The following is a 17,703-nucleotide window of genomic DNA, read 5'->3' on the forward strand; positions in this document are numbered from 1 at the left end:
CAAAGGTATTTCAGAGCACAGAAAAGGATGGAATACTACCAAACTCATTCTATGAAGCCACCATATCCCTGATACCAAAACCAGGTAAAGACACCACAAGAAAAGAAAATTATAGACTTATATCCCTCATGAATGTAGATGCAAAAATCCTCAACAAAATTCTAGCCCATAGAATTCAACAACATATCAAAAAAATTTGGGACGGTTCAACATTAGAAAAATAATTAATGTAATCCATCATATAAATAAAACAAAAGACAAGAATCACATGATTTTATCAATTGATGCAGAAAAGGCATCTGACAAAGTTCAACACCCATTCATGATAAAAAACTCTCAGCAAAATAGGAATAGAAGGAAAATTCCTCAACATAATAAAGGGCATTTATACAAAGCCAATAGCCAACATCATCCTAAATGGAGAGAGTTTGAAAGCATTCCCCTTGAGATTGGGAACCAGACAAGGATGCCCTTTATCACCACTCTTATTCAACACTGTGCTGGAGGTCCTAGCCAGAGCAATTAGGCAAGATAAAGAAATAAAGGGCATCCAGATTGGCAAGGAAGAAGAAAAAGTATCTCTCTTCGCAGATGACATGATCTTATACACAGAAAACCCTATGGAATCCTCAAGAAAACTACTGAAACTAATAGAAGAGTTCAGCAGAGGATCAAGACACAACATAAACATACAAAAATCAGCTGGATTTCTCTACAACAAAAAAGAACATCGAAGGGGAAATCACCAAATCAATACCATTTACGGTAGCCCCCAACAAGATAAAATACTTAGGAATAAATCTTACCAGAGATGTAAAAGACTTATACAAAGAAAAAAACACTTCTGCAAGAAACCAAGAGACCTACATAAGTGGAAAAACATACCTTGCTCATGGATAGGAAGACTTAACATTACAAAAATGTCCGTGCACCAAAAGCTATCTACAGGTTTAGCGCAATTCCAATCCAAATTCCAAAGACATTTTTTAAAGAGATGGAGAAAGAAATCACCAACTTCATATGGAAGGGAAAGAGGCCCCAGATAAGTAAAGCATTACTGAAAAAGAAGAACCAAGTGGGAGGCCTTACTCTACCTGATTTTAGAACCTATTATACCGCCACAGTAGTCAAAACAGCCTGCTACTTGTACAACAGATACATAGACCAATGGAACAGAACTGAGAATCCAAACATAAATCCATCCACATGTGAGCAGTTATTGGACAAAAGCCCCAAAACAGTTAAATGCGGAAAGGACAGTCTTTTTAACAAATGGTGCTGGCAAACTGGATATTCATCTGCAAAAAAATGAAACAAGACCCATACCTCACTCCATGCACAAAAACGAACTCAAAATGGATCAAAGGCCTAAATATAAAATCTAAAACGATAAAGATCATGGAAGAAAAAATAGGGACAACGTTAGGAGCCCTAATAAATGGCATAAACAGTATACAAAACATTACTAGCAATGCAAAAGAAAACCTAGATAACAGGGAGCTCCTAAAAAGCAAACACCTATGCTCATCCAAAGACTTCACCAAAAGAGTAAAAAGATTAGGTACAGACTGGGAAAAAGTTTTTAGTTATGACATTTCTGATCAGCACCTGATCTCTAAAATCTACATGATACCGCAAAAACTCAACTACAAAAAGGCAAATAACCTAATTTAAAAAAATGGACAAAAGATATGAACAGACACTTCACTAAAGACATTTAGGTAGCTAACAGATGTTTTTTTTAACAGATACATGAAGAAATGCTCACGATCATTAGCCATTAGAGAAATGCAAATCAAAACTACAATCAGATTTCATCTCACTCCAACAAGGCTGGCATTAATCCAAAAAACACAAAATAATAAATGTTGGAGGGGCTGTGGAGAGATTGGAATACTTATACACTGCTGGTGGGAATGTAAAATAGTACAATCAATTTGTAACTCGATTTGGCGCTTCCTTAAAAAGCTAGAAATAGAACTACCATACGATCCAGCAATCCCACTCCTTGGAATATATCCTAGAGAAGTAAGAGTCTTTACATGAAGAGATATATGCACACTCATGTTTATTACAGCACTGTTTATAATAGCAAAAATATGGAAGCAACCAAGGTGTCCATCAATGGATGAATGGAAAAATAAATTATGGTATATTCACACAATGGAATACTACGCATCGATAAAGAACAGTGATGAATCTGTGAAAGATTTCATAACATGGAGGAATCTGGAAGGCATTATGGTGAGTGAAATTAGTCAACTGCAAAAGGACAAATACTGCATAAGACCACTATTAAAAGAACTCGAGAAATAGTTTAAACAGAGAAGAAAATATTCTTTGATGGTTATGAGAGGGGGTGGGAGGGATGGTGGGACAGGGGTATTCACTAATTAGATTGTAGATAAGAACTACTTTTGGTGATGGGAAAGACAACACACAATACAGGTGAGGTCAGCACAACTGGACTAAACCAAAAGCAAACAAGTTTCCTGAGTAAATTGAATGCTTCGAAGGCCAGCGTAGCAAGGGCGGGGGTTTGGGGACCATGGTTTCAGGGGACATCTAAGTCAACTGGCATAATACCATCTATTAAGAAAACATTCTGCATCCCACTTTGGAGAGTGGCGTCTGGGGTCTTAAACACTAGCAAACAGCCACCTCAGATGCATCAATTGGTCTCAACCCACCTGGATTAAAGCAGAATGAAGAATAAGAACACCAAGGATACAAGGTTATTACGAGCCCAAGAGACAGAATGGGCCACATGAACCAGAGACTACATCCTCCTGAGACCAGAAGAACTAGATGGTGTCCGAATACAACTGATGACTGCCCTGACAGGGAACACAACAGAGAACCCCTGAGGGAGCAGGAGAGCAGTGGGATGCAGATCCCAAATTCTCGTAAGAGCTGACTTAATGGTCTGACTGAGTCTGGAAGGACCCCGGTGGTCATGGCCCCCAGATCTTCTGTTGGCCCGGGACAGTAACCATTCCCAAACCCAACTGTTCAGACAGGGACTGGACTGGAAAATGAGTTGAAGAGGGATGCTGGTGAGGACTGAGCTTCTTGGATAAGGTGGACCCTTGAGACTATGTTGGCATCTCCTGCCTGGAGGGGAGCTGAGAGGGTACAGGGGGTTAAAAGCTGGTGAAATGGACACAAAAAGAGAATGTGGAGGGAGGGAGTGGGCTGTCTCATTAGTGGGAGAGCAACTGGGAGTATGTACCAAGGTGTATATAAGTTTTTGTGTGAAAGACTGACTTGATTAGTAAACTTTCACTTAAAGCACAGTAAAAATTAGAAAAAAAACCTTTCCTTTTCAAAAGGTATCTCATTTACACTTCCAAATACCACTTTCTCATCAAATACAAAGGCAAAAGAACACACTAGAAAAGCAAAACAAAAATGTTGATTATTACTTGTGTTGTACCTCATGTCTATTTAATTCTACATAGTTCTAGGAGAGAAAACACATCTGGGTCTAGGTATTTGATCATATGTTGCAATTACAGGAAGCAAACTCTACAACAGGTTTCCAGTATTTTATTTCCTGTTAATCAAGTAATATCTTATTTCAGATTTTATATAATACTATACAATGTTAAAGGAAAAAAGGAGTATCTGGGAGTAAGTTGTTTTAAACAAAAGGAACATATAACTATTAAGAGTAGGTCTTCCTACCTTATACGTGAGGACAATTTTTAAAACATAGATATGTAAAATATGAATTACTATATTAATTTCCCCAGGTTCACCAAAAAGACTTCTACTTAAGTTTCAGCAACTTTTGATATGCCATCTTAATGTCTACTCTTATATTTAAAATTAAATAATTTTTATAAATGCCCCCAAAGTACAAATAATTTCTATGCAGAACACTTCCATTTTATCTAAACTACCCCACCTTTAAATTCAGCTTGACAGATTATCACATAGAAGCTTAAGCACCATTGAAACAAACTGCAGTGTACATATATAATACCGACAGGGGGATTTTGAAGTCAAAGCTATCCTATGTCTATAAACACTAAAAACTATTCAAGGTCTACAACTACCTCTGAATTCTCTATTAAGACAAATCAAGTAGGGAAAAATTGCCTTTTCTTTCTGTATAAATAAAAACCTATTATTTACTATTTCTGAAAGCATACCTAAGGGATGTTTAATAGAAATTACCTTAGTATTTTTATTATTTTATATATTATTGATATAAAATATTATTTTATGCATCACTGCTATAATGGTATACATAATTTTATTTTTATTATTTTATATACATTACGGATATAGAACATTCTCTCAAACCTTCTTGACTCTTGATAGAAGAGGTATGTAAATATTTTCAAACCAAGTTTTCTCTCATTTCATAGTGAAGCATAATTCAGAATAAAAATCTAATTTCAAGTGATTAACATAGAAAATAAGTAAAATACTTCTATACATAAAACAAAAAATATAGCTTAGTTACTTCATAAATCATTAGAATTTTTATATTACAACAGCCACAATTCTGGGCCATGTCTCATGGTCCTGAAATCTATTCAGACTGTTTTTAGTTGGAAGAAAAATTACTGTAAATTTACATTTTACTAATAATCAGAAATCATCTCAGGATATGCCAAAAAGTATATTCCCCTACAATACTGCTTTTTCTTCTAAAATACTGTTTCAGAAATAGCAACAATATCCATTATCATCAAGGTAACTTTCCTAAAAGACAAAGCTCATCATAAGCTTAAAAAACAGTGGAGGGGGAAAAAAAAAGAACAAAGCATATATAATTAAATTCACAGAAAGAGAAGAGAGAGAGAGAAATGGGTCTAAAGAGATAATGCCTGGGAATCTTCCAAATTAAAGAAAAGACAACAAACCAAGAACCAAGATGCTCAGAGAACACCAAACGAAACAAGCAAAAATAGACACATCATATTCAGAGATAAAGACATATATCCAAAGATAAAATCTTCAAGACAGCCCCCCCAAGACACATTACATACCGAAGATCAAAGATAAGAATTACAACACAACTATGCAGACCAGAAGATGATAAGGTGACATCTTCTAAATGTTGAAAGGAAAAAAAAAAAAAGGCAATCTAGAATTCTATAGTCGGCAAAAACTATGAAAATGAAGGAAAAATCTTTTTCAGAGAAACAAAAAGCAGCAGAATACATTACCAGACTTGCCCTATAAGAAATGTTAAAGGAAGTTCTTAAGGCAGTTGGAATGTGATACCTGACAGAAACTTGGATCTACAAAAAGAAATGAACAACACTGGACACAGTATAAATCAAAGTAGAAATAAAACTTCATTTTTTCCTATTTGTAATTGCTCTAAAAGTTAACTGTCTAAAGCAAAAATAGTAGCAATGTGTTATGCTGATAGCACATACAAAAGTAAAACGCATGAGAGAGCAAAAACAATGAGGAGGAGGAAGAATTGGGAGTACACAGTTGTAAGGTCCTCATACACTACATATGAAGCTGTGTGGTATTTTATGATGGAAGACTGTGATTAATTACAGATGTATACTGCAAACCCTAGGGCAATCACTAAAATAATTTTTAAGAGAAGTATAAATAAACAAGTAAATTATGGGAAGATAATGTAATAAAAAGTATCCACGTAATCCGAAAAAAAAAAATCCGAAAGAAGTCAGGAAAAAAAGAAAAAAGAAACGAAGAACAGATGGAACAATCGAAAAGAGCCAGCAAGATTGTGGATTTAATCCAACCTGGTTATACAGTGGCTAAGAGCTCGGCTGCTAACCAAAAGGTTGGCAGTTCAAATCCACCAGCCGCTCCTTGGAAGCCTTATGGGGCAGTTCTACTTCTCCCATAGGGTCATTATAAGTTGGAATGGACTCTACCGCAACAGGTTTGGTTTTTTGGTGTATTACTGATTACATTAACTGTAAACAAGCTAAACATAGTAATTAAAAAATAGAGATTATCAGACTGGATAAACAAGTAAGCCCCAGCCATAAACTATCTACAAGAAATCCCTTTTAAATATAAAGACACAGATGGATTAAAAGTAAAAAGGATATAGAAGATACATTGGGAGACAATTCTCCATGCGTTTCTGTTTGGGTAGTTGTCTCTGAAGCTACTTCTCAGTATTTGGACTGCAATCACCTCCCTAATGTCTCCTTATTAACAAGAAATAGAGTAGAGGTGCAGAAGTCTTATATCTGCTGCCAACATCCATGGACTCTGTTAGCTTGCAAGAAGGAAAACTCTCAGACCTTGACTTGATGAATCATGCAAACACTAAAAAAAATGCAGTGGCTATATAAATATCAGACAAAGAAGATTACAGAACAAGGAATACTACCAGGGATAAAGGGGTCACTTCACCAAGAATACGTAACAATCCTAACTCCTAACAAAGCTTTAAAACACATGTAGCAAAACCTGATAGGAGTGGAAACAGATATAGACAAATCCACAATTACAGTTGGAAACTTCAACACTCCTCCTCTCTCAGTATTTGACAGAAGTAGACAGTAAGTATATGGCAAAATTCAGCCTCATAAGTGAAAAAATATATATAAACCCACAATCAGATATTATTTACACCTTATTAGAATTAATTTAAAACAGAAGAAGCCTGGCAATTCTAAATGTTGGTGAAGATATAGAGCGTAAGAAACTCTCGTACACTGCAGTGGAAGTAAAGCACAGTTTCATAACAGCACTGCTTATAACTGAAAAAGAAAAAAACAAGAAACAAATGTCTACAGACAGAAAAATGAATAAACGTGGTACAGTCTTACAACAGAATACTATATATAGCAGCGAAAGTGAATGAATTATAGCTATATAATTCAACATAGATGATTCCCAAAAACATAATGTTGGAGAAAAAAAAAGCCACTGATAAACACCAAAAGCCACATATAAGTATCTCCAAAAAAGAAAAAACTAAACAAACAATACATTTTAAGGATATATACATATATGGTGAAACTATAAAGAAAAGCAAGGAAATGATTAACCAAAATTAGGATAGTGGTTACCAAAGGGGTGGGGATGGAAGAGGAAGAGGCAATCAGGGACCTCAAAAGTCTGGTAATACTCTATTTCTTTTCTTTTTTTTTAAGTATTTTTTTCTCTCCATTCCTCCCCTCCGTTGTAACCACCAACAATTGCATTTTTTCTGCATGGAAACATCTTCAAGTGTTTTTATAACAGTGGTCTCATACAGTATTTGTCCTTTTGTGATTGACTGATTTCACTCAGCATAATGACCTCCAGATTTACCCCTGTTGTCAGACGTTTCACAGATTCATCACTGTTCTTTATTGTTGCGTAGTATTCCATTGTATGTACCGTGGTTTGTTTACCTGTTCATCTGTTGATGGCACTTAGTTTGTTTCCATCTTTTTGCTATTGTGAATAATACTGCAATGAATATGGGTATGCATATGTCTACTTACAGGGTTTATGTCTATTTATGTGACGGCTCTTATTTCTCTAGGATATTCCTAAGAGTGGGACTGCTGGATTGTATGGTATTTCTATTTCTAGCTTTTTAAGGAAGCACCGTATCACTTTCCAAAATGGTTGTACCACTTTGCTTTCCCACCAGCAGAGCATAAGAGTTCCAATCTCCCAAATTATTCTATTTCTTAACCTGGGTAGTTTTATTATTACTCCTTAATCTACACATGTTATAGATATTCTCATATTTATTATTTTGTAACTTAAACTTCTTATAATAAATCTTACAATAATAATAATGCAGATTCACTGAGCAGTCAAACATTTAAAAACAAACACTCCCCCCCCCCAAAAAAAACCATGAACTACAGGAACAATACCCCCTATTAGGTCCAACTGGACACTTAGAGTCATACAACCCAAATGGGCCACACTAGACATCGGTCATACTTTGCAGGATATAAAATAGAACAGAACATGCCAGCAGGGTAGTGTCAGGCAGTTACTCTTCAGCAGCAATCCACACAGCAATTAATTCTTTTTGACCGCATATGTGTCAGAGTAGAACTGTGCTCTATAGTGTTTGCAATGGCTGACTTTTTGGAAGTAGATTGCCGGGCCTTTCTTCTGAGGCACGTCTGGGTGGACTCAAACCTCCAACTTTTCAGTTAGCAGCTGAGTGTGTTAACTTTTTGCACCACTGAAGGACCCTAGCTTAGAAGTACCAAATAGCAACCAGTATCTCTATTCCCATAGGCACAGCTTCCTATGACCCAGCCACAGACAAGAGTTATACTCAGGGAAGGCCACAATAGCCTCCCACCAGATATTTAGCATTTATTTACAGTTCTCCCAGTCCCTATGTAATTTACTCATCACAAGTCATTTTTACTAATCACAAGTGCTTAGTTACACTGCTGATGTTCTTACCTTTATCAAATTTCCAGGTGCATAAAGCTAGGAATTTAACCCGAGGCCAAAACCATCTAAAGATAAGAAAGGCTATTCTTAACCCTTTACTCAACATATAAAAACCAAAAAACCCACTGCTATCAAGTTGATTCCAATTTACAGCAACTCTATAGAACAGAGTAGAACTGCTCTGTAGGGTTTCCAAGGCTGTAATCTTTACGGAAGCAGACTGCCACATCTTTCTCCCAGGGAGCAGCTGGTGGGGTGAAACAGCAGACCTCTTGGTTAGCCACCAAGTGCTTTAACCACTGTGATACCAGGGCTCCTTACTCAACATATAAAGAAATTCAATTTAGAATGGCACTAAGCTAAAAATCTATGAGTACATTTCATTGATTCCAAGATGTCTGTGATTATAAGACATTCATTTTTGCACTATTAAGAAAAATGCTGCAAATTAAATATGGTGTACCACTGATTATAAGACACACCTCAATTACTGAGATGCAAAAATGTAGGGCAGGAATAAGCTTCCTGGAATTGATGAAATACAGAATAATCTTTCTTCGAACTTTTCACTAAGATATTTAAGACATACAACCTCATTCTCCACCTGGGAAAGACGGTCTGCCCCAACAGGAACCAGCCCTCAACAAAAAACTTCTGAAGATGTCTAAGGTTGTATTTTCTCACTCAATATCTCTCTTTCTTCATCTGTTCTAAAAACACAATTCCCAGTAGCTGGCTGTAGCACAGCTCTCTCCATCCTGCGATGTGAAATCTGCTTCCAGCACTGATGAAATCACCAGAAGTCCTCAGGGACTTTATAACTTGAGGCTTTTATATAATACACTTCAGGTTAAAAACAAAACACTGTCTCAGACTATCCAGGAATAAATTAGCCCACACAGGGAGAGACAACTGTGAAGTGAGAGCAGGGAAAAAATCTTCGACCTCAATCCAGTGGAGGAGGAGGCACGCTAGATGAAAGTTTTCATCTAAGTGGGCTGTGCGTTTGCTCTGTAAATCTGGGAGAGGAATTCTATCACCTTATAAGTGGGAGATCAAGAAGATTAAGTGGACTTGCCATGCCCTGTCTACTGGCAAACACTGAAACAAAACAAGTTGCATCGAGTCCAATCCAACCCATGGCAAGCCCACGTGTTTCAGAGAACTGCACTCCACAGGTTTTCAATGGCTGTGAACTTTTGGAAGTAGATCACCAGACCTTTCTTCTGAGGCACCTCTGAGTGAACCTGAACTTCCAATCTGTCAGTAGCCAAGCACTTAACCATCTGTGCTAGCCACCCAGTGACTGATTCCCTGGCAAACACTAAAACCCGTTGCTGTCAAGTCAATTCCGACTCATAGTGACCCTATAGGACAGAGTAGAACTGCCCCATAAGGTTTTGAAGAGCAGCTAGTGGATTCAAACTGTCGACCTCTTGGTTAGCAGCCGGGCTCTTAACCACTGCACCACCAGGGTTCCTAAAAAAAAAAAAAAATCCTAGGCTTGAATAAATAGACTCTTTTTCATAGACTGATGGAACAGGACCTAAATAAAAACTCAGCAATATAGATAAAACGTCTTCTTAGAAATGCCAAAGCAAAGAATCTGTGATAATTTACATTAGGAAACAGAAGAAACGTAGAAAGTACCTAATACGTGTTCTCAATAAGATACAACAAAATAAGCCTTCCATGCAACTTCTTTCATAAAGGAAGATGGCAAGTTGAAGAGACCAGGAAGGACTTAAATGCAGCTGTTGCCAGCTGCCGTTGAGTTGGCCTCCAACTCATGGTGACCCTCCGAGTTACAGCGTAGAAGTGCTCCATAGGATTTTCTTGGCTATAATCTTTATGGAGGCAGTTCACTGGCCCTTTCTTCCACAGAGCCTCTGGATGGGTTTGAACTGCCAACCTTTAGGTTAGCAGGTGATCACAAACCACTTGTGCCACCCAAGCTCTTTAAGATATAAATGGAACTCCAATAATTAAGAAAAAAAGGAATACAAAAAACAACAAATTAAAATTCACACTGGAGGAAAAAAAACAATCTATAATGAAGAAAAGAAAAACAGTAATGTAGAAGATGAAAATAAAATGTTTTGCCAAGAATGTGAAAGGAGAAATTTTTCAGTAGGGAGCTGGTTCCCGCTGGAGCAGGCTGTTTCTCCAAGGTAGAGAACAGGGTTGTATATCTTAAGTGTTCTAGTAAAAAACTGGGAGAAAGATTATTCTGTATTTCATCCACTAAAAGAATCAGATCCCCCCCCCATTTTTACATCTCAATAATTGAAATGTATCTTATTATCAATGGTATATCATAAAATTAATAAGAGAGAGGACAGCTATAGAAAATAAATGTGATCCAATCCACATCTTTTTTTTTTTATTAACTTTTATTGAGCTTCAAGTGAACGTTTACAAATCAAGTCAGACTGTCAAATATAAGTTTATATATACCTTACTCCCACTTGCTCTCCCCCTAATGAGCCAGCCCTTCCAGTCTCTCCTTTCGTGACAATTTTGCCAGCTTCCAACTCTCTCTATCCTCCCATCCCCCCTCCAGACAGGAGATGCCAACAAAGTCTCAAGTGTCCACCTGATATAATTAGCTCACTCTTCATCAGCATCTCTCTCCTACCCACTGTCCAGTCCCTTTCATGTCTGATGAGTTGTCTTCGGGAATGGTTCCTGTCCTAGGCCAACAGAAGGTTTGGGGACCATGACCGCCGGGATTCCTCTAGTCTCAGTCAGACCATTAAGTATGGTCTTTTTGTGAGAATTTGGGGTCTGCATCCCACTGGTCTCCTGCTCCCTCAGGGGTTCTCTGTTGTGCTCCCTGTCAGGGCAGTCATCGATTGTGGCCGGGCACCAAATAGTTCTTCTGGTCTCAGGATGATGTAGGTCTCTGGTTCATGTGGCCCTTTCTGTCTCTTGGGCTCTTAGTTATCGTGTGACCTTGGTGTTCTTCATTCTCCTTTGCTCCAGGTAGGTTGAGACCAATTGATGCATCTTAGATGGCCGCTTGTTAGCATTTAAGACCCCAGACGCCACATTTCAAAGAAACACATCTTGTTTTAAAAAACCACAACAAATGGAATGGAAGCAATAATCAAAGGTATAATAAAAGAACTATCCCAAAATGAAAAGCACCTGCATCTGTACATCAAAAGGACTTTCTTGTCTCAGTCAAAATTAAAAGACACCAGAATAACGTTTAGAATATTTTAAAGAAAAAACCCTGAAACCCAACAAATCATACTAAGTCATGCTATCATTAACATGTGCATGCAACAAGAAGTCTTTTTCAGATACTTGAGTATTCAGAAAAGTAACCCACATACATATTTCCTGAAAAATGGCACCTGAAACAGTATTTCAGCCAACCAAAAAATAACCCAAAATTCTAACTAAAAAATGGGCATAAACTGTATGGTATAAATACCATTAGTGGCAGTGCCCCATACCAAATTAATACGTAAAGTTGAGTCCAATTGTTTGAAGTTTAATACATAAGCTAAATTTTTTTTTTAATCAGATATTTAAAACACCATTTGTAATCTAGTCTTACAGATCAGCTTGGGAAGCGGATAGAACTGAAAAGTTAAAATAAGCTAAATTCCTGGTATTATGAAAAAGGAAAATTTTTGTTTTTCTTTTGAATTTTATAATTACAACTACATTTCTGTGTATATGCTTTTAAAAGTGATTTCTGTATCTATATTTTTAAAAAGATAAAACACATTAAACAGAGCCTATGCTGCAAAAGCCAAAAATCAAAGGGAAAAGTAAAATAAAATGATTAAAAAGGATAAGATTAAAGAAGTAAAAATCAAATGTAACAATTACAACAAACTATAGTTTACAGGTTCCCTACTGACTGTTTAGGAGCCCTGGTGGCACAGTGGTCAAGAGCTATGGGTGTTAACCAAGAGGTCTGCAGTTTGAATCCACCAGCCACTCCCTGGAAACCCTGTGGGTCAGCTCTACTCTGTACTATCGGGTCAGAATAGACTCGATGGTAACAGGTTTGGTTTTTTGGTTGTTGACTGCTGAAAAGATTCTCTTGATGAAGTTAAAAACTAAAGTACCATACCAAAAACCAAACCAAACCCACTGCCATGGAGTCGATTCTGACTCACAGCAACCCTACAGGACAGCGTAGAGCTGCCCCATACGGTTTCCAAGGAGCGTCTGGTGGATCTGAACTGCCGATCTTTTGGTCAGCAGCTGTAGCACTTAACCACTACGCCACTAGGGTTTCCAAGGCGCCATAAAAGGATTAAAAATAGTAACAGGTGATGATATACCATGGAAATATTCAGGCTAAAGGGAATAACAATTTTGACCTGGGACAAGCAGATTCAAGATGGAAAGAATTAAAGGGTCTCCTTAGATTGATAAAAAGATATAATCAGTAGTGCTCTTCAAAAATTCAGTCTGTGACCTAGCTGTTTGTTACAAGTCTGCAATGAATAAAAATAAAACTTGAGAGTACGCATTTAGTAACTCTTACAGCAATCTGACGGCAATTTTATACCTGTTAAATATAATAATAAAAAAAAATTGGAGCTTGTATTTTGCTTGTAGGTTTTTCTTTCTCGTTTCATTTTTCCAGTAATTCATTTTCAATGTATTTTAAAGAGGTATCAGAAAAAAAAAAAAAATTCTTCACCCCAGATAGTTTGAAAAACACTGCTCTAAAAGATACACCAGTCATGAAGCTTTATGTGCCAAATAATACATCAAAATATACAAAAGTGAAAACAATTAGAGATATAAGGCAGAAATGAAGAAAAAGCCAGAAGTGAGAAACAAGCTCGTTCCATGACAGATTAAAAAACAAAAAAAGTATTTACAGGATGAAAACAAATTAATGTCATATTTTCAAGAAGTAATCGATTATATGTCCCATCGATTAATTACTGGCTATTTAGGGATGAAAAACTACTGTATTAAACATATACATTGACTGTGAGGTGTGTCACAATTTCGGAAATGTTAAAAATTTTAAAATAAAGGATTAAGCAAGGAAATATATGTCAACAACCTGGTATCAAAAAAAAATAAAAAACTTCTTTTAACTGTCAATGAAACATTTATAAAAATATTGATAATAGACTCTAAAGAATGCCTTAATAACACTGAAGAAATTAAAAACTATGTAGAGTATGGCAAAAACAGGTTTCCAACTACACCCCGCCATAAAATCACTTACGGATTCCTATTTGATTTTTAATGCTGCTGGGTAAACTTACATATGAAGAAAGGGTTTGGCACCTTCAAAATTTTTCAAAACTATGTTAAATAACTCGAAACAACATGGAAATCTGCCCAGGCTTACAGTTTTCTAATCCTCTCTTTTTTAGGAAGTAAGATCACAGAAATCAAGGGAAGAAATCATGGTATTTCTTAATGTCAGATGCTTCACAGGTCACAGTTGCCTCTCACACCCTCTTCCTAGCTCTCCAAATCTTATCATCTAAGATACTACTTGGGTAGTGAGTAGCATCACTACTTTCTCAAAAAAAAGCCACGTCCTGTTTGCTTTTCTTGTAAACTACATGGTTGATTAACCTAAAAAAAACCCACCAAACCCAATGCTGTTGAGTCAATTTCGACTCACTCATAGCAATACTACAGGACACAGTATACTTGCCCCATAGAATTTCCAAGGAGCAGCTGGTTGAATTCGAACTGCTGGCCTTTTGGTTAGCAGCCAAACACTTAACCATTGCACCACCAGGACTTCACATAGTTGAATAGGTAAAACCAAAAGAAAAACCAAACCAGCTGCCGTTGAGTTAACTGTGACTCATGGCGACCCCATGTGTTAGAGTAGAACTAAGCTCCAAAGGGTTTTGACCTTTCAAAAGCAGACTGCCAGGTCTTTCTTCCCCAAGTGTCTCTGGGTGTGTCTGAATCACCAATCTTCCAGTTAGTAATTGGGCGCTTAACCATTTGCGCCACCCAAGGAACTGCTTGATTAGGTAAAGGTGGCTAAGTAAGTAAAGGATTATATAGAGCAATGTTTGAACCACTACCACTATACATGTATGTACTGTACACATTATACACACACACACACGCATACGAGCTGAAGTTAGATAAAACTCAAAGCAACATTATTAACAATTTAAGTGACACAAAGTATTCTGACTATTTTCCATCTGTTCTATATAGTCTGATCATCTAAAAATAGCTCTCCAAAGGATGACTCTACTTCTTAGCTTCAAAGGTAATAGTTTTACCATTGAAGCAAAGCTAGAAGAGGGGAAAAAAAAAATCAAAGATTGGATCCTTTTGAAACTATTCATTCAAAGAGTTTTTAAAGTCCTCTTATATAAAGTCAGAATCTTTTCCTTCCATTCCCACTTCTAATATTTAAACGTAACTTTAACTAAATTGCTTTAGAAGCCTCATTTAAGATGTGAAAGGCTTTTATAAAATGAAAAAAAAAGTATTTAAATAAAAAGCATTTACCATAAAAATAAACAAACTGGGAAAATCTTTGAGACTCAATTCGGAGCCCAAATTTCCTAATATACGAAGAGCTCCTTAGACTCAATAAGCAAAAGACCAAGACTTGCAACAGAAAATAGGCAGAAGATATAAACAAATAGTACATTTTAAAAGGAAATACAAATGGCTCTCAAATATACAGAAAGACAATCTCACTCACAGTAAAAGAAATGCAAATTAAAAATACACCGAAATCCATGTTTTTATCTGACAAACATCAAATAATTGAAAACTAATCTTGATGAGGACATGGAAAAGTCTCATATTGCTGGTGGGAGTACAGATCGAAACAATCTTCAGTTTTTCTCATCTGAAGAAATTCTTGTAAGACATTTAAAAAATAAGGCATACAAGATATGTTCACCCTACTGTGAACAGTAGGACATTAAAAAAATGTTACGGTTTTGTGTTTTTATAGAATTTTGTTCAAATAATGAAACAAGTAGGCAAGTTTAAGAAACTTGGATAATGAACAGTGGTCTTGTTCCATCTGCTGCTTACCTCACGATACCTTACACTTAGTGGGTGCTTAGTAAATATTTGATGAGTGAATGGAACCAAGAATTATGCTGAGGGATAATAAGAATGTAATAAAAACAGGAAAAAACAAAGAATGAATTAAATTTATCTAAACTATTGAATTGCTGACATAAACACTCAATTTTTCAAGAGAGGGGCAATGTCAGTTGTCACATTGGCAAATGTTTCCTGGAAAAATGAGTCAGTCAGCAACAGTAGTATAGTAGATTGTTGCAATAATAGCCCACCAATGATTCACACAACCCTCCTGCACTGACTCTGGGCTTGGCCATGAGACTTGCTTTGGGCCATAAGAAAACAGCAAATATGTGGGGCTTGCCTTCACTTGCTGCTCCTGTAAACCCTACTACTGTCTACAGGTGACTAAGCCATGGCTAGCCTACTGGACATCTTTAAATGGATTCAAGTGTTAAAAAGCAAAGACGTCATCTTGAAGGCTAAGGTGTGCCTGACCCGGACCCAAGTCACAGTGTTTTCAATGGCCTCATATGCATGCAAAAGCTGGACAATGAATAAGGAAGACCGAAGAAGAACTGATGCCTTTGAACTGTGGTGGTGTTGGTGAGGAATGCTGAATATATCATGAACTCCCAAAAGAACGAACAAATTCGTCTTGGAAGAAGTACAACCAGGATGCTCCTTAGAAGCAGGGATGGCAAGACTACATTTCACATACTTTGGACATATTATCAGGAGGGACCAGTGCCTGGAAAAGGACATCATGCTTGGCAAAGTAGAAGGTCACCGAAAAAGAGGAAAACCCTGAGCAAGATGGACTGACACAGTGGCTGCAACAGTGGGCTCGATCAGAACAATGATTGTGAGGATAATGCTGGACGGGGCAGTGTTTTGTTCTGTTACGCACAGGGTTGCTATGAGTCAGAACTGACTCAAAGGCACCTAACATCAACAGCTTACGGGAGACACACAGCCCTCCATCACCTCAGCCAACAGCCAGCACCAATTTCCAGATGTGTGAGTAAAGTCATCCTAGACCAGCCAGCTCCCAGCCAATCCACCCACTGAATGCAGCCACATTAACAAGCCTGCCAGAAGCAGTAGCAGAATTGCTTAACTGAGCCCAGCCCAGAAGAATGGGCTAACAAATGGGTATTAAGTTTAAGGGAAGTTTTAGGGAGCAGCAAAAGCTAATACAAGTGGAGAGGGGAATAGGATTGGTGATCAAGGAGAATTTCTCCTTTACCTGTTGTTTTTTTAAATTGCACAAAGAAAACATATTTGTATACTACTTGTTTAATTAAAATAAACTCATAAAAATATTTCACATTAGGCTGATATTCACCTTATAAACACACATACGTAAAACAATTCAGTTCAAATGCAAATATGAATTTGAGAGAAAACATTAACACTGTTCAGAAAAAGACAGATCGGTACAGAGTAACAGCATATACAAGAATATATTCATGATCACTGTCACTTGTCAATAACGGCTATTATCAAATTCTTGAAGTGTCAGGAGACATAAATCTCAGATTTTGCTTCTCTGCTTCTTCTGTTTAGGTAAGTAACGGTCTAATGCATGTTGTCTCATTTAATTCTCACATGCTATGAGCTCAGTGAGCAATATGTTACATAACTTTAGGCAAAAGTTAACCCCTCCACTCCTCAGTTCCTCAACTGTAAAATGGGGATAACAGTACTTACAGAGGAGTTAAGATTAAGTAAGTTAATATATATAGATCACTTAGGACAGGGCATTACAGTAAGGGCTCAATATATGGTCTATCACCTCTACTAGTACAATGATGTAAAATTAATGTCTTTTGATTAAAACGGCTTTGATATTAAATTCATGAAGCATCACTCAACCAAGGTGTTGTACATCAAAATTAATTTGAAAATCTTCTAGTGATTTCACAAAAAATAATTAAAAGACAATGTTATTTAATACAAAAAAGAAAAACAAAACACCGTGGGATAAGTGTAGAAAATATACAAAGAGTGTTAAAGCTCTGGGCAATTACGAATTTATTTGATCCCCATTCTACAATCCTAAATAGTTTTAAATATTAAAACCTTCAATTTTTTTATGTGCTACAAATTTGCAAAAGGCAAAAACAAAAGCACAAAAGATCCTATAGCCATATCACCTTTGGTGTGACCTCTGGCACATGTTTTCAACACATTCCCCACTATTGAAAAAAAAAAAAAAAGAAGGCACTCTTGATAGCTTTGGAAAATAAGGCTCTTTTCATAATAAAAACCTTTAACCTAATCTACATCATTGAAAACTGTAGTTATTCCTTG

The 17,703-nt window shown here is 36.7% G+C and overlaps 1 protein-coding gene across 3 annotated transcripts in view; it reads right to left on the reverse strand.

The window, feature by feature from the left end:
- REV3L (REV3 like, DNA directed polymerase zeta catalytic subunit) overlaps positions 1–17,703 on the reverse strand; it is a 210,824-nt gene that overhangs the window by 181,391 nt on the left and 11,730 nt on the right. The window lies entirely within an intron of this gene.

The sequence above is a fragment of the Elephas maximus genome, chromosome 1 (assembly GCF_024166365.1).
Source record: "Elephas maximus indicus isolate mEleMax1 chromosome 1, mEleMax1 primary haplotype, whole genome shotgun sequence".
NCBI classification, from domain to species: domain Eukaryota; kingdom Metazoa; phylum Chordata; class Mammalia; order Proboscidea; family Elephantidae; genus Elephas; species Elephas maximus.